Source organism: Corvus moneduloides, chromosome 21, assembly GCF_009650955.1.
Source record: "Corvus moneduloides isolate bCorMon1 chromosome 21, bCorMon1.pri, whole genome shotgun sequence".
In the NCBI taxonomy this organism is placed as follows: Eukaryota; Metazoa; Chordata; class Aves; order Passeriformes; family Corvidae; genus Corvus; species Corvus moneduloides.
This window is the reverse complement of record NC_045496.1, coordinates 7,771,757-7,796,255: the sequence shown is the minus strand read 5'-3', so window position 1 is coordinate 7,796,255 and position 24,499 is coordinate 7,771,757. Positions and strand designations below refer to the sequence as shown.

At 51.2% G+C, this 24,499-nt stretch overlaps 1 protein-coding gene across 2 annotated transcripts in view; it reads right to left on the bottom strand.

Annotated features, from left to right (window-relative positions):
- The window catches only part of ASTN2 (astrotactin 2), a 277,000-nt gene that overhangs the window by 153,959 nt on the left and 98,542 nt on the right, over positions 1-24,499 (bottom strand). The gene's annotated exons all lie outside the window — the stretch shown is intronic.

Genomic DNA, 24,499 nt, shown 5'->3' with positions numbered 1-24,499 from the left:
CTGCCTGCAAAAGAACAGCTCTTGTTCTCCACCTCTCTGAGTTGAATTTCAGTGACTAAGCCCCCGATCTGTTCTGACAGGGCGGGATGGAGAAGGACAGGCTCCGCAGTTGTGCCGTGCCCCGAGCACATCGAAGAGCCCAGGGAAGCTGCCGGTGGCCCTGGCGGAACCCAGCTGCCAAAACCCCAGGGAGCAGGCACGGCTCAGCACCTGGTGTACTGGGAAGACAGGGCAATCCATCACTGACCCAAAGCCAGGTCTTGTCAAAAAGGGCATTTTGGAGAGAGCAACCTAATTTCTAATGCCAGATCCTCTCCCCAAGCACAGGAACATCATGAACACACACACACACACACACACACACTTTCTTTAACTCTCCAGCTCTCCAAGGACACCTGCAGACACCCAAATGTTATAGTTCTTAATGAAACACACTCCCCTCCCTGCCAGGACCCACTGAACACACACCCAGGAGCAGTAAAACCCAATTTTCTATCAACACCTCATGCCACAAATGCCCAGAGTGGTGCAGCACAGCAGGGCTCCTCTCCTGACTCTGCTCCCATGGTGCAGACCATGGCACTCATCCTCCCACGGCCCCATCCCACTTCCCACCACCTGCACTCGCCTGGATTCCCTCAAAAACACTTTCCTCCACCCTCCCGCTTTGTTCCAGGTCCCATTAATGAAGCAGATTCACTGACAAATACCGCTGGGGGTTATTTATTCATGAAATACCAACACCATACAATTCTCAAAGCCTCCAAAGCACTCATCCCAGAATAAGCTCCAGAGCTTTGCAGTGGCTGTTCTTTCCAGCTCATCCTGAAGGGGATTAGTGGGTGTTATCCAACTCTGCTGCCCCTTTTTATTGCCTGCTAATGGTTAAAGACTTCAGTGCCTTACAAAGTTCACCATCGCTGAGAAAAATAAAGAAAAGAATGGGAGCCGGGGACTAAGCCAGTGCCATCTGCTCCCTGAGCTGGGTTTGGAGAGGGATCAGGGTGGGAGCTTGAGGTTCCAGAGTTTCTAGAGACAGGGCCCACCAGCAGCACAGGCTGTGATGCTGTGCCACCTGCAGCTTCACCCAGAGCCACACAGCACAGCCCAGCCAGGAGGGCTCATGCCCAGCACTTTGCACTGCTTCTACTTCCATTGAACAGGGAACTTCAGAGCTGCTGCACCTGCAAACCAGGACAGAGCAATTTACACCCAGATTCTGCACTTTTCAGCTCAGCTGCTGCTTGCCTGAGCAATTCTGAGCAGCTCTCCCATGATGCCCTGCAAAACTCATCACAGAAATGGGCACGAAGGGCGATCGACACACGGATCCCAGCCGGGGGTGTACTGTAAAACTCAAAATCACATTTTTCATAATTATATGTAACCAATAAAACCCCAAGCTGCAGCTGCAAAGCCCAGATTCAGAAGCAAAGAATTGATCAGCACGTGGGACTGGGACCTTGGCTGCAAGTAGAGCCCTGGGGACCCCTTGCTGCCACCACCTGTGATGCCTTAGGACCTGCAGCCTCAGCACGTGGCATTCATGCCCTCAGCGAAGGCAGAGCCACCCCTTGCCCAGGGGAGTCCCCCCCCAGGACCCCCTGTGTGTCACAAACATTCATTTTTGCTCCCAGCTTCTGTACACTGGGGGTGATTTTCTTCTCATTTAAGACAGGCAGCCAAGGCAACAAGAGCAGAGGATGAAAAGTGCTCACTGCTGCTGGATGGCCAACTGAAGATGTTTTCCAAGTTATTTTTAGTACTTTTCGCACTTCCCACACTCACACTACAATTCCAGCTGGGTCTGCTGCACTACAGGCTCAGCTCTTCTGTGCTGAGAGCCATCCAGTTAAACACCCAAATTATAATGAACATACAATAAATGATCACCTGAGAAAAGTGGTCTCCAATTTAAATGCAACAGAATGTGTTTTTTCTGGGATTTCAAGCCTTTTAATTTTTATTCTGCCTGCAGCAAGAGACCGTTCTCTCTATAGCCCTTTCCTGCATCCCTACATTTAATCATGGAGTCACAGAACAGTTTGGGTTGGAAGGAACCATAAAATTCACCTCATTACACCCCCTGCCATGCACAGGGACATCTTCCACTGTCCCAGGCTGCTCCAAGCCCCAATGTCCAACCTGGCCTTGGACACTTCCAGGGATCCAGGGGCAGCCACAGCTTCTCTGGGCACCCTGTGCCAGGGCCTGCCCACCCTCACAGGGAAGGATTTCTTCCAGATATCTGCTTCTCTGGAGAATGCAGCAACCATCTCCTACAGCGCTGAACCACGAGCCAAGCAAGTCCATCCACACACAGACCAAGCTGGAATGCTCTGGAAAAGTTAATCTCCATCCCCAGCACTGAAGGCACCCATGAGGTGGTGGCAACTTCTTACCTGGGGACTTCCCAGCCTGAAACTTTGGCAAGCTGAAGCTCCTGTCTTTAACCAGGTGTCCCAGCTGTGTCTGCATCAGATTTATTATTTTTTGTAGGAAAAAAGTGATCTTCTGCCCACTACACTGACAACCAGTTTTTAGCCAGTGTAATAGTGCTGGAAGGTTTGAAGAAAAGCCACTATCCAGGTCCTCAACTGGGAGAAATCATCCTCACTTGAGTGACGCTGGAGAAGGCATTTCAACGGTGCTGTGCTGACATTCCACAGCTGATGAGCTGCTTGCTATAAATTTTCCGGGTACTCTCACTTCTTGTGGCAATACTATAATAAACACTTGCAGAAACGCTCTCCCAAAAACCTTGAGGTTGAAAGTGTGAAAAATTCCCCACCAAGCTTCAATAATTTGCTGGAGATTCAATAAAACCACTCCTCTGCTGGAGCGTTTTGAAGCTCACTTCTGCAAGCAGAAGGGCCAGGAATTTAATTACAGCGAAGCAAAGCGAAAACAAACACACCGGGATAAAAGCGAGCTCGGAAAGCTCATCCCAGGGGATGCTGGGTTCACAAGGACCCTGCATCCTGCTGCAGCCCCCCAGAGCCAGCACAGCTCTGCCATATGAAGGACCAGGGTATCACAGATGAATTAAACAAGATAGTTTTAACTCTGTGTGTTTTTCTTGTTTCAGGGAAGGTTGTGGCTGAGGTTTCAGCCCTGCATGACCCAAAGGAAATGCAGGAGGTGCTGGCTCATTCTGCCAGGCAATGTCAGTGCTGGGAGGGTTAAGAAAAGGCACGTGAGCCTCAAGAGGGATGGCAAAGCACGGTTGGGAAGTGTGCTGGGAATTCCATGTGTTGGTACCTGCTTTGCTGCGGTCTGTAATCCATCCCAAACTCAGCAGGATGCACTTCCAGTGTGCTGGATGCTCCTGTGTGTCAGGAACCTCAGCAGCAAAACGTGGGATGGGATGGGATGGGATGGGATGGGATGGGACAGGGGTTTGGAGCACAGCAGGTGCTCTCAGTGGGACAGAAATGCCACAGCAAGCACCTGGGGACACCAGGCAGGAGGAAACCCAGCACTGCCAAGCCTTATGTCCCCCCTGACCACCCCAGCAGATACGATGGGCACTGCCAGGGAGACACCAAGGTCCATCAGGCATGCCAAGAACAGAGCCATGGCCATGCCATGTGGGTACACACTGGCCTGGGCACACAGGAAAAATGCATGAAGCTAGAAAGGTTGTGAGGTCACATACCCAAAACTTAAGGAAATTAAGAATTAAGGTTGTCAGGACAACCTTAATGCAGTCTCTGGTAATTTTGCCTTTGATGAGGGTGTTGACTCCAAGACCACATACAGGAGGGTTATCCTAAGGACCTATCTCACCCCAAATGCCAAAGCTGATGGTGCCAAGATGCAGCCAGGAGCCCCTGGAACAGTCCAGAACTCAGTTTAGGCATCCTAAAACCCACCCCTGGGTACCTACGAACATCCACAGCTTCTCAGCCCCTGCAAATGACTTCATCTGCAGCTTCCCAGGATCTTGTTTTCTCTTCCTTGGAGGACACATAGCTCCTACTTTATTGTACTCTATGCAGGCACTGTTCTGCATGCACAATTACTTAGCTCCTCATGGCTTGCTTATGCTTTACTCAACACGGAGAAGCAGCAGTATTTCACAACAAATAAAGTGATTAAGTTCCCAATCTCCCTGTTATCATCCCCATTTTACAGACAGGGAGCCAAAGCACAGGCACAGTGATGTAAAAAACATCCACTCCGTTACGTGCACCAAATCTGAGACATTTAGATGTGATTTTTCACAGTGCTTAGCATTAAATGACACTTTCCCTGCTCAAAGTACAGCTCTCATTGACTTCAGCTGAAGTTTTTACAGCTTCACATTAATGCAGATCATTCCCAGAGCAGGTTCATCAGCTGTGCTGAGCGAGGCAAAGGTGAAAAACTAGGATATGATCATGCCATTAAAGATGATTCCATAATGCAAATGCACAGAGGGGCTGCCTGAAGGCTGCACAGCAAACCGACCCTGGAACCTCCCAGCTCTGGCATTCTGAAAACTTGGTAAGGTTTGCTGAAGGGGAGCCTGTTGGGGGTTTTATTCTGGGCAGGGAGGAAGGTGTTCAGCCTGGAAAAAGAGGACATTTTCCAGCAGCAGCTGCAGGACACAGCATCACTCAGCCTTCGGTGGGCAGAGCTCTCTCTGGGGCAAAATCACCTGGGCCCGCTCCTCCCTGACGGCTCCCTGCTCCCTCCCTGTTTTGTCCCAGTATAGCCCATTCCTCTCCCCCATTCTCCTGGTTCCCCTTCCCCACCAGCCCCAAACTTGGTGTTTTTGGCCAGCTGCTGTCTCTGTACTCGGGCACGGACGATCGCTGCCGGCTCTCACTGCTAAAACCAAACAAGGCTTCACGCTGTGTGCAGCAATTCAAGGTTTTCAAAAGCACTTTTGAGCTGGACAAATTAGGGCTGTTCTTCGCCTCTTAAAAAAGGACCCTCCACAAAACGCCTGCCTCAATCCTCTGCAACAGTGTTGCCTGGGGGGAGAAACAGAAATCTTAGAAAAACAAGCAATCAAGCAAAAGCCGAGACAGAGGGCCTGAGATCTCTCGCCCTAAATTATTAAAGGCTGAAAACATCATGAGCTGGGTCAGGCCACCCCAGCACCAGGCAGTGATTGCAGCCCTGGCTAGGCTGGTTCGAATACAACACAGCTTCACATGGATTCTACGTGACATGGCAAAAGAAAATGTCATTAATAGCAAAATTGCCATTTAAACTCAGTGCTGTGACGAGCTCTGGGCATCTCCTGACCACCTCACCTGTATCCACTCCCAGCATGGGAAGCCCCATGCTGGAGAAGGCAGGAACATCCAGCCTCCCTCTCCCTGTCTCTGCCCTTCCAAGCCATCAGCAAACCAAGATTTCAGGTCCTGGCTCGTTCAGCATTCCCAAGGCATGAGCTAAAGGATTTTCCCATTTAAACCAGACATATATTCTGGCCCAAACAAGAGCTTGGCTGTGCCAGTTTCCATCTCTCCACCCTGCTTCCCTGGCCTAGAAATTGGGAATCTGCTTGCTGGTGAGGCCAGAAAGACAAGTGAGGAGGTGGAAGGACCCCAGCCCATGCACAGGCTCCATGCCCTGCTCCTGTGCCCCATGGCTGCACAGTCCCCCAGCCCCACAGAACCAGAGATGTCCTACACTGCCCCACAGGACAGATCCAATACGGGGGCTTTGGCCAGCCCAAGCATTTGGCAATGCCAAGCTGGAAAATGCCAGCCTGGGACTCAGACTTCAGCCTCATCTTAGGCATGAACGACTCACTGGGGTTTTCCTTCCCTTTTACACCCTTCCGGGGTATTTTGGACAAGTTTTTTTTGTCCTAGTGGGCTCTTCTGGGTCTGATTTTGGAACAATTCATGAGGGTCACAAGGAGAAGTTGGATTTTGCAGGGAAACTGGGAGAGGGAGGGGCCACAGCCCAGACTCAACCCCTCTCATTGCCCAGTGACTGAGGGGGTTTCCAATACACATATGAAGTACCAAGATGTGGTGCTGATAAGCACTTCAGAAATGCTGATAGAATTAGATCAGACAAATAGGAAACAGCCAGGGCTGCTGGATCAGATATCCATGTCCTGATTTTTCACAGATGTTCCTATCGATCCGCTGGGAACAGACAGCGCCGAGCTCCTCAGAAACTGGGTGCCAGGGACCAGCCATCCCCACACAGGCAGGGATGAGTGTTGGGAATGCAGATCCCTGTGGAATTCTGGCTGCAGGCAGGACAGCCCTGGAGGAGCAGGCTCTGAGCACCCCGTGCAGCTCCAGGAGCAACACCAAGCTCTGCCATAAAGCTCCATCCAGCTGAGCCCTGCTGAGACCCACACACCTGGGTGACCTCCACCGACCCCTCTGCATCCCAGGGGTCACCAGATCCCAACCTGCTCATCCCAGCCATGGCATGGGACGAGCAAGCAGCCCACGTCAGAGGACTGCACACGGCTGCACAAAGAGAGGGGTGAGAGCCCATGGGAAGCGAAACTGGAGCTTTTTTTGGGAAACAAACCTGTCAGCTGTATTATAGAAAACATCACACACCTGGGTCAGTTACTAGGGATACATTTATGCATATGTATCCATATATGCACAGCTTTGCTGCTATATATAGCACCTTCCATCAGCAACACTCACTGGCTCAAAAAAGCCAGATGAATGTCCACAGACAGAGGAACTGAGGCAAAACCAGATTATTTACAGCTCATTTCCAGAAGCACTCTTTGAAGTTAGAATCCAATTAATTTTGTACCTGGGGAGAGATTTGCATTGGGTTTTCCGTCCGTCTGGGCAGGTTTTTCAAAAGGGCTTGGCTCTTATCTAGGCACCCGAAGCAGACGGAGTTTTCCAAGGTGCCCAGCATCCAGGAGCAGCTCCGTGGAGCACAGGTGCATTTGTCACAAGGGCAGCACTCTGCTCTGGAAGCCACTGGCCACTGAACCCTTCTGAGGACACCACCTCCAGGGGTCTGGTCTCCAGAGGTGAGGAGCATCCTTATCTGCTGCTGCTGCTTTTAGTAGGCACCCATCCCACCCTTGCCTGGAGATGTGGGCACCTCAGAGCAAAGAATTTCCTACCCTGGAGAAAAAGAGAGGTTTGTGCTGGTTTAAACCCCTGAGCAAGCTCAGCCCAGGATCAGAGGAACACCACTGTTGGCTCAGGGGAGGTGATGGGCATTGGTGGCTGGGCAAGGTCTGCACCACCCTGAGCAGTAGCCACATCTCATAAAATCACATTGGTTATTACCTAAAACTGCACCCCCACTGCCAGGAGGGTTCCTCTTCCACCTCCCCTGCAAAGCTGTGCCACTGTGGCCTTGGGCACTGCCTGGACAGAGCTCAAAGCTGCCACACACTGATCCCACCCTGCAAACTCCTTGGGGCAGAGGCTGTGTTTAGCCCTGCGCTTGGGGCACCTCTCCACTCCTCTTCAGTGAGCCTTTGCTGATCTGTAGTGCCATGAATATCCCATCAGAGACACACCCCACGTCCCACCCCCGGCACAAACAAAGCCCTGGAGCCCACAGCCTGGAAAGCTCTGATCCAGGCAATGGCTGCAAAGCATCACCTTTGGACTTCTGAGGAAGAGACAGAGCTCCAAATGCACAGGAAGGCCCCAGAGGCCAACGTTTCCCGAACAAACAGCTCCCACCAGGAGGGCATGGGCAGCCCTGGCTGCAGCATCGCCTGCCTGTAATGAGCTGACTCGCAGGCTCCCTCCTGGCTCTGCAGCTCGTGGGGTAATTGCTGCACATTTTCAGCCTTGCCTGCAGCCATATCGTACAGCAAAGGCTGCCAAGCTGTGTCCAGGGCCAGGTGTGCTCAGAAAAAAAGAATAATCAGCATCTAAAAAAAGGAGAGGAAAAAAAAAAGGAGAAAAATCTGACACTAAACTCTGTTGCATCCGTTTTTTGTTCTGGATGAACCAAATTGGCTGCCATTGAAGCAAATGGCAGATGAAGAAAACATTGACTTTCTGCTTGGGTCAATAAACAAGATAAATTGAGTGGGGAGTTGGACGTGGAACAGGGAACATCATCATTTGCCTGAGGAGGAGAGAGGGTTAAAGGCAGAGGGGCTGAAGCAGGGCATGGTTGTATGTCATGCAAGGGCATTTCACCTGGGAGCTCAGCACTGGGAGGCAGGAACTGTGCTGGCTCTGACAAGACTTGGGACTGTGCCATGGGACTGGCTCTGATGTGTTTAAAACATGATCCCAGACCCAAATCCTGAGATGGGGGATTGCATTCCTGCAACTGAGCATCTGCTGGTGCCAGGGCCTTTGTCCAGAACGGGTGCACAGCCTGTGCAGGGCTGAGACCTGACTGCTGCTGTTCCTGGAGCGGCCAGACCAACCCTGCCCCAGATCTGAGAGGCCAAAGATGGGATTCAGCTCATCTACCCCACAGATATGCATAGGACTGGTTGCTTTGGGCTCCTCCAAACTCACAGGGAGAAATTGGCTCATTTGTGGATGATCCCCCTGCCCTAAGGCAGTGCAAAAGTGCTGATCCATGCCCTGAGCCCCACAGACCAGATCTCCAACAGTCAGCCTTGGGGATTAGCTTAGATACAGACCTAGGGATGCTCTAAGCTACTCCTGAGTACAATCAAATCAGTCCCAGACTAGAGCTCCTGGAACTACCTGTAACAGATGCCAGGGAGCTGGTCTTGCTGAGGAGGAGTAAGGCCTTGATATCACCCACAGCATTAGACAGGTAAAACACCACTTGGGAGAGACATTAAAGGCCTGCAGTAGGGCTGCGTGATGGCAGAGGTTGCAAGGGATCCATCAGGGACCCAGTCCCACAGTCAGTGATGGCACAGGCAGGTGTGCATGTGATGGGAACATTCCTCCCCTCAGGCCAACCAGATCTCAGCCATCAGGTTCGTTTCAGCTGCCACAGTGTGTCGTGGTGAAGGATATTAGGTTTGAACCACAATTCACAGCGGTGCAGGACGTGGTCGTCACCATCCCTGCCTGATTAGATCTGTCAGAATCCATCAGCAGGAACTTTGCCTAGGAACCCTCTCTCCAGCTGCACATTTAGCAACAGGAGATTGATGACAGGAGATTAAAAAAAAAAAGGTAAAAGAGAAAGACAAGAGCAGCGTTTGCACACTGCAGGACCACCCTCCTTCTCCTGCTCATCATACTTCACTCACCACCTTTATTTCAGTGTCTGTCTTAATTAAGAAGACTAAACGGAAAAGCCTCTGTGCTGATCCAACGTCTGCTTCGAGGGGCTGAGGAGGATGCCCAAAATGCAATTTGCTTCCTTTAAAACTTGCTAGAAACAGCCACGCAGACACATGGTCCAACAACAAACCCTGCAAACCACCGGGGAGCAATGGATGGAGATCTGATGGGTGCTGGGAGCATCCCTCAGAGCCCGGGCAGCCTCCAGGTAGAGAGGGGAGCTGTGAGCATCAGGAGGGCTCTCAGAGTAGGCAGGGGGCAGGGGAGGGGGGATTGCCCCCAATATCCACAGCAGGATGCACCCCACTGCTCGTCGAGGGGGGATCCCTCAGCCTGACTCACTTCACCCTGCAGCGGCGAGAGAGCGATGCCAGCCCAGTGCTGTGCGTGAGGGGAGGCGAGGATTCCCAAAGCCTCTCCCAAAATACAAGCCAAGATTCCCCTTTGATTACACACACAAGGGCCAAAGCACTGATTTTTCAGCCAATAAGCAGCAACAGAAGCAAACCTCTGCAAATGTGACCCTTGGAAAAAGAGTCAAGCTGGAGGTTTTTGGAGGCAGAGCTCACTGGAAGAGGCAAACCTGGGGATTTCTGAGCAGGAAAACAGTCAGTGGTTGTATTTTTACCATTTCACCTAAACAGGTTTGTCCAGGAATATTACCAAAAAGTGGGGATCATAGCAAAGACTGAGCTTTACATGTTTCTCCAAGTTTTTCTCCCGATGGAAGGAGCACTGCGGAGCTGGAACGCTGCCCGGTCGCTGGCCCGAGGGCAAGGAACTTGCTTTTGGCATTTGGACTAATTTATATTAGAAGATTCTCATTTGACTTCAGCAATATTCACCTCCATCTATCCAAAACCAAACTGGGTGTAAAGAAATGCAAATGACATTGAAACTCCCGAGGGTCCACCCTGCCATAGGAGAGCATTCCCAGGAATAAAGCTCCGAGCAGGAGCTGGCATTTTGGGATCGTCTGCAGACTCGGAGGGTGAAATACAGTCTGACTGTGGGCAGGCTGCAGGATGTGCCAGTGCTCCAGCCTCCTCATCTGTAAAACAGGGACAACAGCAGCTACCTGCCTCCCACTGTGCCACACAGTTAATTAATGTTCCTTTGAGTTGTGAAGATTAAAAGCGGCGTAAAAGCGCAAAATAGCGGTTTATTATTGTTATGAATGAAGCCTCCACTCGTTCCATCAGTGCCCCTTAAAGCAGCGCTGCTGCAGGCACTGTGAATTGCTCCCAGCAGTGAATACTGCTGGCATTCGCAGGGCTTTGACTGTAGACTTCCAAGTAAAGGCTTTGAACACGCTGGGGAAGAAGAAGGAGAGAGAGAACAGACAGAAATTTCCACCATATTTTGTGCTTCGCACTTGGAGATGATGCTCCCACAATGCTCCCACCCTCCCGGGGGCTGGAACAAAACAAACCACAGACAGCAGCACCTCTTCACCTCCTGTTCTCACCTGTGCTTCACCTTCACAGGCTGCCATATCCTGGCATGGGGAATGTCAGGACAGGCTGTACTGTGAGGGCACAGAAACACCAAATTGGGATCACACAGCTGCCTTAGGAAGAGTTCAAGATATTGTCTCTCTCTTTAACAGGTGAGAGAAGTTTAGCACTGGAAGCAAACCAGGGGCAGAACAATGTGGCCTAATTATGCAGGGGCATGGACAGACCCCTTGTTCCAGCTGTTCCCAGATGTTGGCACCACCCAAATCATGTCCTGTCCTCCCAGGTGCACTGGCAGGAGGGGCCACAGGAGCCCTCCTCACTCATCCCCTCACCTTGGGGGCTCTCTGGCCCCTACAAACCCTCCTTTACCCTTACCCAATGCCATAAGCATCACACCTGGAGGAGCAGCTGCCCAGGGCCCATCACAACCCCTGAGCCAATCCCCAGCCCCTGTCCCAGTCCCATTCTCAGTCCCCGTCCTGCCACAGGTGGTTTGGAGTTGGTAAAACCAGATAAACACACAGGAAAAGGAAGTTCAGATCCTGGCTCAAGCACTTCAGGCAAGTCTCCTTTTTGCACCTACGTTTCCTGCATTATTTCACAGAGGACCAGCATTATTTCCTTGGCTGCCCCTTACACATCTTCAGCCTGCATCTCCCTGAGGTAGAACCCCCTCCTTTTGACGCCTCTGCAGCACTGCTTTCTGCTTTCCCGACCCTGCAGCCAGTCCCTCTGTGCCCTGGCACTGCAAACCTGACCTGGCAGAGCAGCTTGTGGCTCTCCATCCCCCAGCACCGCCATTCCCCCTCTCCAGACCCCTCCAGCATGCCTGGCTGAAGGACTCCGATGCCTGCAGCACACGGTGGCCGTGCTGCTCCTGACACACACCTTTCATGTTTAATTCAGCAGCTGGTTTAGTTAATCTATTTTTTAATAATTCATCCCTTCCATCTTAATTTTGGTAGTTGTTGAAAATCCCTAATAAAACATTTAGGGGCTCTTTCACTGGAGCAATGGCATGATTTACTTGATGGAATCCAGTCTTTGATGTCCTATCTTAATTCCCTCCCTCCCACCATGCCTCAATCCTGTTTATCACTGTGCTGGAGGTAAGAGGTTCTTGTCGAGTTTTGTAGCACTTGAGACGCTTGGTCAGTGTTAATAATTCAGCTGCCCCGCACAGCTTAGACAAATCACGTAGGAAAACAGCCTCTTCCCTTTATTAACAGCTCCCTCTGCCACCATGGATCTGGGCATGGGCTGGGATGTGGAGCAGAGGGACCAGGATGAGCATCCCAAGCTGGAAGAAGCGCCATGAAAACTTCACAGGTGCCAACTGCATTGTTGGGAGGATATACACCCTTTTACAAGGCTTGTATTTCATCCTCTACAGCCCGAATGGGGAAACATGCTGGGTTTTTGCATCTGTAATTGGGGAAGAACAGATGGTGGAGGCACAGTTGGAAGTAATACGGCCATTAAAATAATCTATACGGCTTGTAATTCCCCCTCATGTGGAGAAAGAGGAGGGCCTGCCCCTGCCCGAGTGCCCACCCAGGCTGCAGGAAGGGTGGGCACAGGTTTGGGGTTTTTTTCTGTTGTTATGATATTTTGGTGGGTTTTGATGGGTTTTACTGTTTCCTTTCCCCTGGGATGCTCCTCGTGCTCCTCTTGAAGTGATTTGAGGAGCCAACAGCTGCACCAGAGCCTCTTCCACTGGGTGGTATTTAACTGCCATGTGCCATGTGGAGCACATTTTCTGCCCATACCACCCAGTTAAAGCAGCTTCTAGCTTTATACATATCTTAATGATAGGAGAAGAGCAGCAGAAAGCCCCAAGCACTTCAGAGAGATCAGGGCATCTCTGCAGTCAAATTTCCAATGGGGATGATGCAAGAAAGAATTATGGAAAAACGCTCCTGTTAATTCGTGAAAATTGAAATCTCTCAGGGGAACACACACAGGCTTTGCCATCCCCTCTGTCACCTACAGATCCCGAAAGTGAGAAAACGTAAAATCAGAGTAGGAAAGTTGTCCAAAAAAGCCCAAACATACAGCCAGTATATGGAAATGTATGTCCTTGTTCTGTATGATGTAGGTCACGGTTTCAGAGACCTCTGTGCCCTCCAAACACCCCAGCCACCACCTTGCTTGGTTCCTCTTGATGGGTGAGGGTTTTCCCCTAGGATTTGGTTACTGCCTTGTGGCCAATTGTTTTCCACACAGTCATACCCACGGAAAAGGTCCTACTTCAACACAAAATTGAGAAAATGGATGAAATCTCAAAAAATCCCACTGGAAGGTGTAATCCCTTCCCACTCAGACCCAGAAGCATCCACATCCTGATTGATGGAGGGGAGAAGGAAAGGGAATTGCAGCAGCATCCCCTGGCCCTGAACCCGAGCACCCCAGGTCCCTTGGGCACCCTGCTTCCCTGCAAGACCTGCCCAGGCTGGACACAATGATCTTCTCCGGTAGAAACCTCTCTGTTGGGTGTAAAATCTTCCCCGTGCTCACAGAAGCAAGCACCTCTCCAAATCCTCACTCTGTGCCCGGAACACGAGGGAGACAGCAGGACATTACCTTGGCAGCTGGCTTTGCTTTATGGAACTGTAAATATATTTTTTTAATGGGCTGGCGGCAAGAAAGATGCGTTTCCAGGCTCAACAACATCCAAAATTAACTGCAATTCATTTCAGAAGGGGCGAAGGGGTGGAGGAAGGGGGAACGCAAGCCTGAAACCCACAGAATATAAAAGCCTTGAAAGAAATTGCCAAAAATCCCCTGCATCGCTGCCTTCTGGCTCTGGGAAAGAGATTAAAAACCTGAGCAGCATCAGGCTGAAGCAGACGTCACGGAGGCCACCCCGGGCCATGCTCATGCTCAGATAAGACTCTTTCTCCTTATTATTTTCCCAGAGACAGCCCAGCCTTTGCCAGCGCAAAGCTCTGCCCCGCTCCTCGCATCTCCTGGCACACCTAAACCAAGGAGATGCTGGTGCCTCGTGTGACCAGGGATTCCCACCTCTGCAGGGCCCCTGGGCATTTCTGAGGGACCCTGACTTCAACATCAGCATCTCACCCTCCTCCTGGTGCCACAGCATTTCTCCTGACGGCCTTCGTTAGCCCCGGTGCCACTCTCTGACACCTAATTTGAGTGACCCTTTAGTGACTAATTTAATTACCCCGGCCCACAAACTGACAGACAGCTGTTAAAAATGGTTATTGCATTATTAATACGCTCCAGTAATTTCCCATTAAAACTATACTGTTAATAATTTTTTCCCCCATATTTCTTCCCTCTTAATTAGTCTATTTAAAACTTTGAAGGAATATTCTCTTTATGGTAAATGGGAGCGTCAAGCAAATTACATTTTTGATTGAATACTTCTGTGATAGGCCAGCAAATAAGACCGTTGAGTTGTTAATTATTGTCAGAGTTTCACACGATGCCTGCTAATGAGGCAGTCAATCTTCTCTGCCACTCCTAGAATATTAATGGAAGCCTTTGGTATTGATTTTGCCACCAGGAAAAGGTAGGAACTCCTCCTACTTGGGGAGGGCAGGGGGGGATCTGCACTGGGAGGGGACACTGAGGGGACCAGAGACCTTGGGATGGGGTGAGGCAGGAGGGCTTGAAGCTGGTGGAAGCTCAGGTAGCTCTTGGATGTGCCAATGGCAGCTTGTGCAGCCCATGGACCCAGTGGCGGGGTTGGCACATTCCCACAGGGATCAATCCCATCCCCAGGCGCACCCAGGCAGGACAGGTGACAGAGGGGTGACACTTCCTGCCAGACACGCTGGTCCCTGTCCCCTCCCTCTGAGTCTACCTCTTGATTCTGAAGAATATCAGATTTACCCCTTATCTTTCTGTGATAAGACAACTTTTATCTTTTTTTTCTTTTTTTAAGGAAAGGGAAATACCTGATCTGTCTGGACCTCCGCAGATAACTTGACAGAGCGATGCACGGAAATTTTGAGTAAAGCAGCCATGGATAAGGATCAACATGAAACCACGAGGTAGTCCAGAGACTGTACAAAAACAGCCTTTGAGCTGTGCTGGGAGATGTGACAGGGAGCTTTTGGTACCATTTCTCAAGCCCTTTGGGCCCTGATCCTGTTTGATTTTCACACTAATGTTCTCACCGGAGAATGGAAGAGTCTGGCAGCAAAGTCTGCCTGTGTTGAAGTCACAGGAATTTCTCTCCCCCCAGGCTCCCACTGCCCAGCTCGGAGAGCAAGAGCAGCGTGGGGCTGTGCCCAGTGCCATCCCCAGTGCCAAAGCCATCTCCCTACTCACAGCATCTTGGCCAAGGCAGAGGGAATCCCACCAGAAAAGGTTTTATCACAGGACAGCTGAGACAGAGTGAGACAACAGCCACCCCAGAGCTACATGTGTCTGTGACCAATGTCCTGGCTGTGTCACTAATTCCACCCCCCTGGGTGGGCAGGGATCTACAATTCCCTGAGTTCCCTGCCACACACGTGCCATTGAAAGATGTCACATGTATCCTGCTCCTGCATCCAAAGATGGGATGAGCACCACAGAGCCTGTTTCCCTCGGGCTGTGGAGGCTGTCCATGGGGCAGAGCCCACACACAGATGCGGCCTCCTCTGCCTCTGGTGACCACATCACCCCTGAGCTCATCAACCTGGGAAATGTGGGGCTGACTTTGCCAGGACTGTGCAGGGCCAAGTCCAAGCGGAGCCCTGGATTTCCCAAACAGGTCGCCCAGCACTTGCTGCTGGGTTTTATGTCTGTGGCTTCGCTCTGAGGAAGCGCCTGTGTGAGCACTTGACCCAGAGACCTGCAGGACTGATGCTGAATGCAGACACCGTGCTGGCCCTGCAAACCAGCTCAGCTCCCTCTGAGCTGCTCCAGCCTTCCCAGCCCAAACCTCTCCCAGCCCTGCTCCCCCTGGGAAAGCCAGGACAGAATGGACGAACCTTGCAAAACTCATAACCCATTATAGCAGGTGACATGCTGACACAGGTTGTACTGTCACAGCTGCTGCCGAGAGGCCAGAGCTCAGGGACTTCACTCCAGCTAATCCTGCTGGGCTTTGCGCAGCCAAACCCACACCCTCCCCAAAAATGAGATCATTTGGGGCTGTTCTGGGAATACTCTGCCTGACCAGGTGATTCAGGGAAAGATGTGTGTGTGTAGGAGGGGTGGTTGGAGCACCTGTGGGGATGCTCCCAACTCTCTGCATGCCCTGTCACCCACAGCTGCACAGCTGGAATGACACCAAGAGACAGGGACAGATGGAGGACAGTGCCCAGCCTCCACAGGAACAGCCTCCAATCCCTCTTATTCCATGGCAGAAATTTCTGTGGTTTCTTTTCCACCCTGTGAAGCAGCAGATTTGCATGGGTGCTCCCCAAATACAGGTGGTGTCCCCCCACCCAGCCACCCCTGCTGCTTCCAAGTCCTTCTGCTGCCCACTTGTGCTTTTTAAGCAAGCCAGGTGCTATTTTTAATGCAGTCAAGTTTTCCGTACTAAAAGCTCCTTTTCTCTTCCCTTTATATAAAGCAGGCTTCAATAATTCCTCGGGGTCCCCTTCCAACCTGGCATTCTATGATTCTGTAAAAAGAGGAGGTTTCCACTTATAATGAATTGCCTGTGATGCAGCGTATCCCAATTTTACCAGGAAAAAGGGATTCTGTAACTGTCCCTGAGCTCCCAGTGAGATGCCATGAAAAGCCCTTCAGGTCAACAGCATTGCCAACGCTATTCCTCTATCAGTATCGCTTATCAGCCGTGCTCAGGCACAATTTATGGCTTTTACCCCCCCAAAAAAGCCATTTCACCCCCCTGGTCTGGTACTGAGGCAAATAAACACAAATCCAGGAGCGCTCCTTCCCCTTGGACCCAGCTCCCACCACCCAGGCAGGAGAGTGGGAGGGGTTGGGTGGATTTGCCCACGGCCACATCAGGTAGGAATGATCTGCTCCTACCTGAAGTCCTTGAGAAGTTCCTGTAAGGAAGAGAAGCAGCCAGGCCTCCCAACACGCCCAGCGCTGAATCCTTGGCTCAAAAAAGCAGAGGGCCATCCCTGCCCCCAGAGCTCTCCCTTCCCTCAGGGAGATGCAGGATGGTACCTGGAGCCACCACCAGCAGGAATGTGGGCAGGGGGTTGGACAAGATGATCTTTAAGGTTCCTTCCAACCCAAACCATTCTGTGATTCTATGATTCCATCAGCTGAGGAGCCATTTCCTTATCCAGCCACAACTTTTATCATAAACCTTTTAAAACTCCTCAGCTATGGCCCCAAGCTGGGTCCAAATCCAGGGAACCCACAGTCCAGAACTAACACCTCCAGCTCTGGCCTGTCTGTGTTTGATACACACTGATCAAAAAAATTAAAAGAAAGGAAATGTGGACTGAAGTGAATGAAGAGAGTTCTCCCTGCGAAAGCTCAGAGCATATTTACACAGCATCCTGCCTTAATGCTCAGCTGCTTCATTTGTGTCACTTTAAGCCCTCGGCAGAAGCAGGGAAGTATTAGCTGGGGTTTAATTGTGTGCTGCTGGGTTCTGCACGGCTCCCCACGAGCTGCTGCTGGGAGAGAGCCCCGTGGCACGGCAGGGATGGTTGAGACAGGGGGACAGCCACTAGCCAGGAGGGAGAGCAGCAGCAGGGGACACTCCCCCAGCCTGGGACAGATGGAGGACAGCTCCGCCTTACACATAAGGTGAAACAACATCAGTTTGCACGGAGCTACCCAGCCCTGTGGCATCTGGGATGAACTCTGCTGTGCCCTGCCCACACCTCCTGTCTGCAGGTGACGGGAGGAGACTCTCCCCCAAAACTCATCCAGCTGCTGAGCCAACACTCCTGAAGGTGTCCCAGTGCAGCTGGGGGCTCTTCCTCCACTGCATGCCTCCTCTCCAGTCTGCTCCGTACGAGCCCCGTCTGTTCCCTCTGCTGGAGGGGAAACAGGCACTGGATAGATCACACACAGACTGTGGTCCATCCCCACCCCTCCTTCCCAGCACTGCCATCCTCGCCTGCGCTCGCGTCACCACTGCTGGAGTCCAGCCCTGAGCACGGCACAGCCTGCAGCAGTGGGTCTCCAACTGCACCCATCTAACTTTTGATAAAAGGCACTTGGTTGCAGTCAATAGCATCTCATAATATCAAAAACACCACAGGAAACATCAAGAGCTGAATTGATTACGGCACAGTAATTCTTCAGGCAGTGAAAGCAGGGCAATTCCCAAGATGGGATTATTTTTTTGCAAGGCTTCACCTAATTTTCTTGATGTTATTTTCCCCCTGCTCGCTCCCCAGCCCTCCTTCCAAACCTCTCCAGCTTTGCACTGCTCTTTGATTTAGTCCCTGAAAACAATATTTTGCTTAACAGAGTTAAGTTTCCCAGCAAAGTGCCCGGGAAAGCATCACCACCACCCAGATCGCCGGGACTGGAACATGTGCAGCAGGAAAAAGTCAAGGAAGATTTTGCTTTTGGCTCTGTAGTCAGCAACCCACTTTGGGGAGACTAGAAAAAGCCCTGACAGAAACTCAAAACATCTAAATCAGAAAAGGAGACCAAATACACAGACCAAAAGGGGAATGATACAAAACCTGTGCAGAGTGGAGGCAAAGGGCAGTGGACTTCCACAGTCTGATCCAGCCTTGATCCAGCATGGAAAGGTTTTCTGAGCCAGTGGGCAAGGCCACACAGGACACACCATCCCTGCTCTGTGCAATGCTGGCATTGCCTGTAAATCATGCACTGAACTTTTTGGTGCTTCTAAATTCATTTTGAACTGCTTTTGCTCCTTTGCCTGGAAGTGAGAGGGCCAGGGAGGGTCTGCAGAGCATCTCTCCTGCATCTGGAAACTGTGCAATGAGAAGGACCAGCATTGCATGAACAAAGTTACTCTGAGCTGCCTGGAAAGTGCTGCACTAAAGGCACAAAGGGCATTTTCTTCCTAATAAATCACCCCAAGAGCCAGGGTGACATCCTGGAGTGGAGAAAATCTCTCGAGGGCAGCAGCCAGAGCAGCGGGACACTGTATCAAGGAGTGCTGCTGAGGAGCAGGAGCTGAAACTAATTAACTTCACTTGTCTTCACAGAGCACAGCCATCCTGGGTCACTGGTTGTGCCCAGCCCTGGCTGCCCTGGGGTGAAAATCAAACGGGAGCTTTGCCCCTTGGCCTGAGCTGCCGTCCCTCATCCCTCCACAGCGAGACCATGTTCCTCTGCAGCAACACGTGCATCCTCCCTTTCCCTTTAGCAATTAATAAATCCCCACAAAAATCAACCTAGAGGTCTGTCTTCCATGGTGCAGCATATCCTGGCTTTACCAGGGAAAAGGGAGTCTGGGACTCTCCCTGAGCTCCCAGGGAGATGCCCTTTCCCAGAGCCCTTTTGAAGCCCGCAATGGACAGTGTCTTCTCGCAGTGCCCTAGAAGCAGAAGGACAAAGCTGCCCTGTTTGTGTCTGTCTCCATTCCTGTCGTCTCCACAGAGGTGGTTTTTCCTCCCTGGCTGTGGAGCCTGTCGCAGGTCGCTGGCACACTCCCAGGAATATTTTGGCTCTGCTGAATTTTATTAGTTTTGTCCTTTGGCTGAAGTGATCCAGCAGTAGTTGCAGGAGATGAAAACAGGAAAGGAGGAGCAGATCCCATGCACATCAGGCAAGCTTTAGGCAACCGACATCTCATCAGAACTGTTTTTTAGATAGTGCCAGTTCTTTCCACTGAGTTATGTTAAGAAATAACTGAAGAAAAGGCATTTCCCAGTGTCACTGCCCCACCCGGGCATCACCCCAGCACTCTGTCTGGGCCAGGGTATGAACCACCCAGTCCTTCCTCCTGCAAGAGGACCTTCTAGACCCTTTCTCAGGCAGGAGATACACACAAAAGCAAAGGTAATAAAACTCAAATAGGGGTAAAAAATTGTAATTCAGGAAAAATAGTACAGAGAGGCTGTATAAACAGAGAGGCCAAGGGGCTGCGCTTTGAACAGGCAGCTACAAAGCACACCCCAGCCGCTGGTTAACAGAAAGCAAAGGCAGCGACACAGAAACAAATAACATCAAACAGGGAGGGAAAAACACCTTTCAACACAGGAACCCAAGGTCTGATTTTGCTGCCTTGCATCACCCTTTCTGCTAAGCATTCACAGTGTGTTAGAGCCCTGCCTCCCCCTCCAAACCCTCAGCACCACTGCTTGTCTCAGTGCTGGCAGGATCCTGCTCCACACAGATCCCACACGGACGGGTGGATGGACACACAGATACAACAGCAGATCCAGAATGTGGAGAAGCTACAGCGTCCAGTGCCAAACCCTACTCTGTGACGAGAGATCCCAGAGACATCAAAGGGAATCATTCTGGGTGTGAGACAGCGTTTGCATATTTGGCAAGTGCTGGGTATTTTTAATTGTCTCAATAAACATATAAACAAAATCTGTTCACTCGCTGGGGTTTTTTTCCCTCTTGGGCTCTGCAGCACCGTGGACGAGAGGAACTGCAACCGCTCAGCTGCCAAACTTGTAGTGGCTGCTGGTGCTCCCTGCGATGGGTTTGCCTATGAGCCAGGCCCGAATTTACATCCCCTGTCCCTAAGAGGTTTGATCATTTTCTGTGCAGTTTTACAGCGCAGCATTAAGACCTCAAAAACGCAGTGGGTTCACACAGCAGAGCACAGAGAGTGAAGCTCAGCATTACTGCAGCAGGAGTTATTAAAAGCCCGGGATGAGGGAAGGCTGAAATGTTCCCTGGATTCGGGGCATGAAAGATGCCATGGCTGCTGATGGACCAGGAAGAGACAGGCTGAGTGCACCTCTGCCCTGTCCCAGAGGTGCTAGGTGAGCCACATTTCAATTCTGACCTTCCTGGATGATTTCAGCTCCAGTTTTTTGGGGAGCTTTTCCCTTCTTTCCCCATCACACTGCTCCCCTAATTCTCTTATTTTGCTGCTCACACCCTTCAGTGGCTGCCGCAAGATTACATCTCCATTTAGTCACCCTGTAGCAAAGTGAGACGCACCTGACTCTTCTAACCTGCTCTCATAAATCACAGTGGGAGGCAGGGAGGAGGAAAAATCCTGGTAAGAAGCCAGGACAAAGCTCAGTTGACAGCTGCAGGGCAGGGGCTGGTGGCTGCCTCTCTGTAAAGCATCTGTCCCTGCTCTCCAGAGGATGAGGCCAAAGGCTGCCTCTGTCCTGGTGTTAAGCACCAAAAGCTGCCTCTCCACCACTTTCTGAGAGACAACAGCATCTCAGGGTGATAAGAAGCCCAGGCCAGAGCACGGGGACGTTATCAGTGGGGATGACGGTGTCACTGTGATGTGCACAGTAATGAATTGCCTTCTCTGCAGAAATGAGTAAGTTGTGCCTGCTGATGCAATGATCAATTTGCTCCATCATGCAAGGCTGTCCATTCATCACGGCCATCGACTGCAGCCACTCACACCTTTTTATTGGCCCCAACGGAGCAGGAGGCTCTGCAGGAGCTCCACGGGCCCCTGCCCAGAAACAGCCTCACAAAGGGGCTTCCCTCTCCCCCGACCTCCCGGCCGAGGGTCCCCGTGGCACCGAGCACCCAGAAATCACAGCCTGCTCTGCTGCAGGGGGGCAGCAGAAAGAAAAGAGGGGAAAAAAGATCAAGTTGCCATGGCACACCCTACACAAATGGCAAGAAGAGCTGGCAGGGTGCCCTCTGCCTGCATGCCATATCCCATCCTGCACGGACCAGCCCAGCCCACCTCCTGACCTTGAGGGATGCTCACCTGCAGCTGCCCCCATTCATCTGTGCTCCTGCAGATCAGGCAGGAAGTTAAGGCACAGAAAGATGAGCTTTTCTGCTGCAACAGCAGGGACAGCGAAGCTGTTTCCACTCTCCTGGCCCAGATTCCCTTTGCCTTTCTTATCCACTTCACTTTTCATCCTCCTCCACTCCCAGGGAGCCTCACACCACAGTGATCACCACTGACTTGCAAAATCGCAAGTGCCCAAATCACCGCAAAACCCCTTCAAAATATCTCCACAAAACCCCTGTAAGGCTGAGGCAGCAGCGAGGCTGCAAGAGCACAGCTGGTGAATGCCATGGGCAGGGAGAAAAACCCTCGCTCCCATCCTTGACAAAAAATGGGGCTCATGAGAGCACAGAGCGGGGGAGCAGAGTGTTCTGCCTCTGAGAGAATTGAAAATAAAAATAACAAACAAATAAAGAAAAATTAGAAATAAAAAATCCAGTTGATTGTACTTTGGCAAAGAATTCCGAGAGCAAAGGGGCTCACTTGGGAGCAAAACGAAGATGAATCGACAGCGAGTTCAAGAGAATTCATTCTGCTGCTGAACACTTGTCTCTCCATCAGGACATCTCAAAGGCTTGTCAAGTGAAGGCAAGGCTTTTATTTGTTTCTATGGTTGCCATAACGATAGAGCTATATGTCATGTCAGGCAGCAGCTGAGGCTCGTGCCTGATTTATAGCTGCTCAACAGAAATTATCAACTTTTCTGCAGAGCGGGTGGCACAGTGAACCGTGACCACCGGGCGTCTGCCAGTGCCATGCTCTGCCCCCAGGGTTAGTTCTCTTCTTGGTCCCCCACTGCTGTGTGTGCCCCAAGGGATGCTTTTATTATCCCCTACAGGGATGTTTTTATTATCCCTGCAGGGATGCTCGGTGCTGGGGCAGTAGGACCTGGGGGCTGTGGCTGTGGGTCCTTCCCATACACTGCCACAATTAGAGCAATTCCTGGACCCACAGGACAAGCTGCACCTTCCAAAGGGTCAGACAGAGATGGCAAGGTGTCCAGGGAAGGCCAGCAGAAGGACTGAACACCTAACAGTAATTTGTTTAACAAAATTTTACAGACTACTGCCTTTAACACCAGGTTATGGGAGAAATACAGGTAAGAGAGAGAGATGGGAGTGGAAACAAAGAGGGGTCTTGAAAACCAGCAAGACAAGGTGGGACTGGGATGTATTTCTTGCCCTGGCAGGGGATGTCCTGCAAGGACAGTCTGCCCAGCCTGGGACGCAAGGCAGAGGCTGCCCAGTGTGGGGAGAGCCCTGCAGCACTGCTGGCCAACCTCATCTGAACAAAGACGTCACCGTGAGCGTGGCTGTCACAGTCCCAGGCGTGCGACTGAAGCGATCGTTGTGCGGAGGATCAGACTCTGGGGTCGAGGAAGGGATGCTCCATATGGTCACTGATAAATTATATATGCAAGTTTCATTAACTCTAAGCATTCTCATTCTTAATTTATGATGCACAGCCGTAAAACCTCCAGCACCAAGTTTTGCACACTCCTGCGCCCTGAAGCCCCTGGAGCATCCCCAGTGGGATGTTTGCACGAAGCCCGCTGGCTCCGGTCTGCAGGAAGTTTCTCTAATAACTTGGCTGCAGCAGGGGAAGATTTGGGCCCTTCATCCCCATCCACCAAAGTACAGCTTGTTGCACTGCCCAGTGATGAAACCCAGAGAACAGCATTGGAGTCAGCATTTCCCCAGAGAGCTGCTGAAAGGCCGAGCCCCACCTGTCCCTCTACATCTCAAACATCTTCGTAAAAACGCAAGACCACATTGAACCTTTAACCCTCTGAGTTGTAAAGACTTCACCACTTGTTTTCTCCAAACCAGTCTTTCTGCAATTTCCCTCCATTAAACTCTTCAAGACAAGTGACCCTGGAGCCAAAGGTGTCAGACTAATGAAAGGTCTGCAGGAATGCAGCACGCTCGTTATTACAGACACAGAAGAAACACAGCACTGAGCCACCATCACGGTGTTACAGGACAGCAAACAGGGCACGCCGGGTGCTGAGGCACGGCTGTGCTGCAGCTGCTGTAACACAGCCCAGGGCCTGCCCTGTGCCGTGGAGATGGGACTCTATTAAAGCCCAAGCACTGCAGGTTCAGGAAGAATTTCTTCACTGAAGAAGGGTTGTCAAGCATTGGAAAGGGCTGCCCAGGGAAGTGGTGGCGTTCCTGTCCCTGGAAATATTCAAGGAATAACTGGACATGACACTCAGTGCACTGGTCTGGTTGACAAGGTGGGGGTTGGTCACAGGTGGGATTCAATCCTTGAGGTCTTTTCCAACCCAGATGATTCTGTGATTCACCTGCAGGAGCTCCCAGCACGGAGGGACAGCAGTGCTACCACAGTCCCAAAGGCAGGAGACAGGACCCCTCCAGGAAGAGGGATAGATGGCTGTGTTTGAACACCTACACCATGGACAGCACGTGCTCACCTCTGATGTTGGTCTGATGTGCTAGATCACCACCTGAACATCTGAACCACCAAAACTGCTCCCCTGAGAAGCTGCTTATGTCAGTCCAGAAGGATAAAGCAAAGAGGCTGCAAGATAAGCAGCTCTGAAAGTACCTTTCTCATTACATGAAAGTACCCAAGTACCAAGAACCTCAGAAGAAGGTTCCACCCACCCCGGGGTGCTGAGGATCCTGAGCTTGCAGCTCCTCGCTTTTGAGAAGTGTTTCAGTCCTAATGCAGAAATAATAGATTGCTTTTGGCTTCTCACTGTATCTGTGAAACCTCCCATAATGCAACATCAAATATTTATTATTGCGTTTATTAAAGTTTTAATAATTCACCAACTCCTGCGTGTAAGATACAAGTGCCGTGAACTCACACCTCCCTTTTTCTACCTGAGCCACTCCAATATTTACACCTGGAATTCTCAGTTCAGGTTCCATTTATGAGGGGAGCAGGCAACAGCCTTGTGCCAGAACCTCCCCTCCTCCTGCCTGGCATTCATCCATCCTGACACAGACTTTTCCACAAGGAGCAGTGCCCAGAGACAATTACTGCACTGGAGCAGAAAACAAGCTTCTGAGCCCCTACCTTCGCTGAGGTACTTTTAATGAAGATGTGAGGAGGAA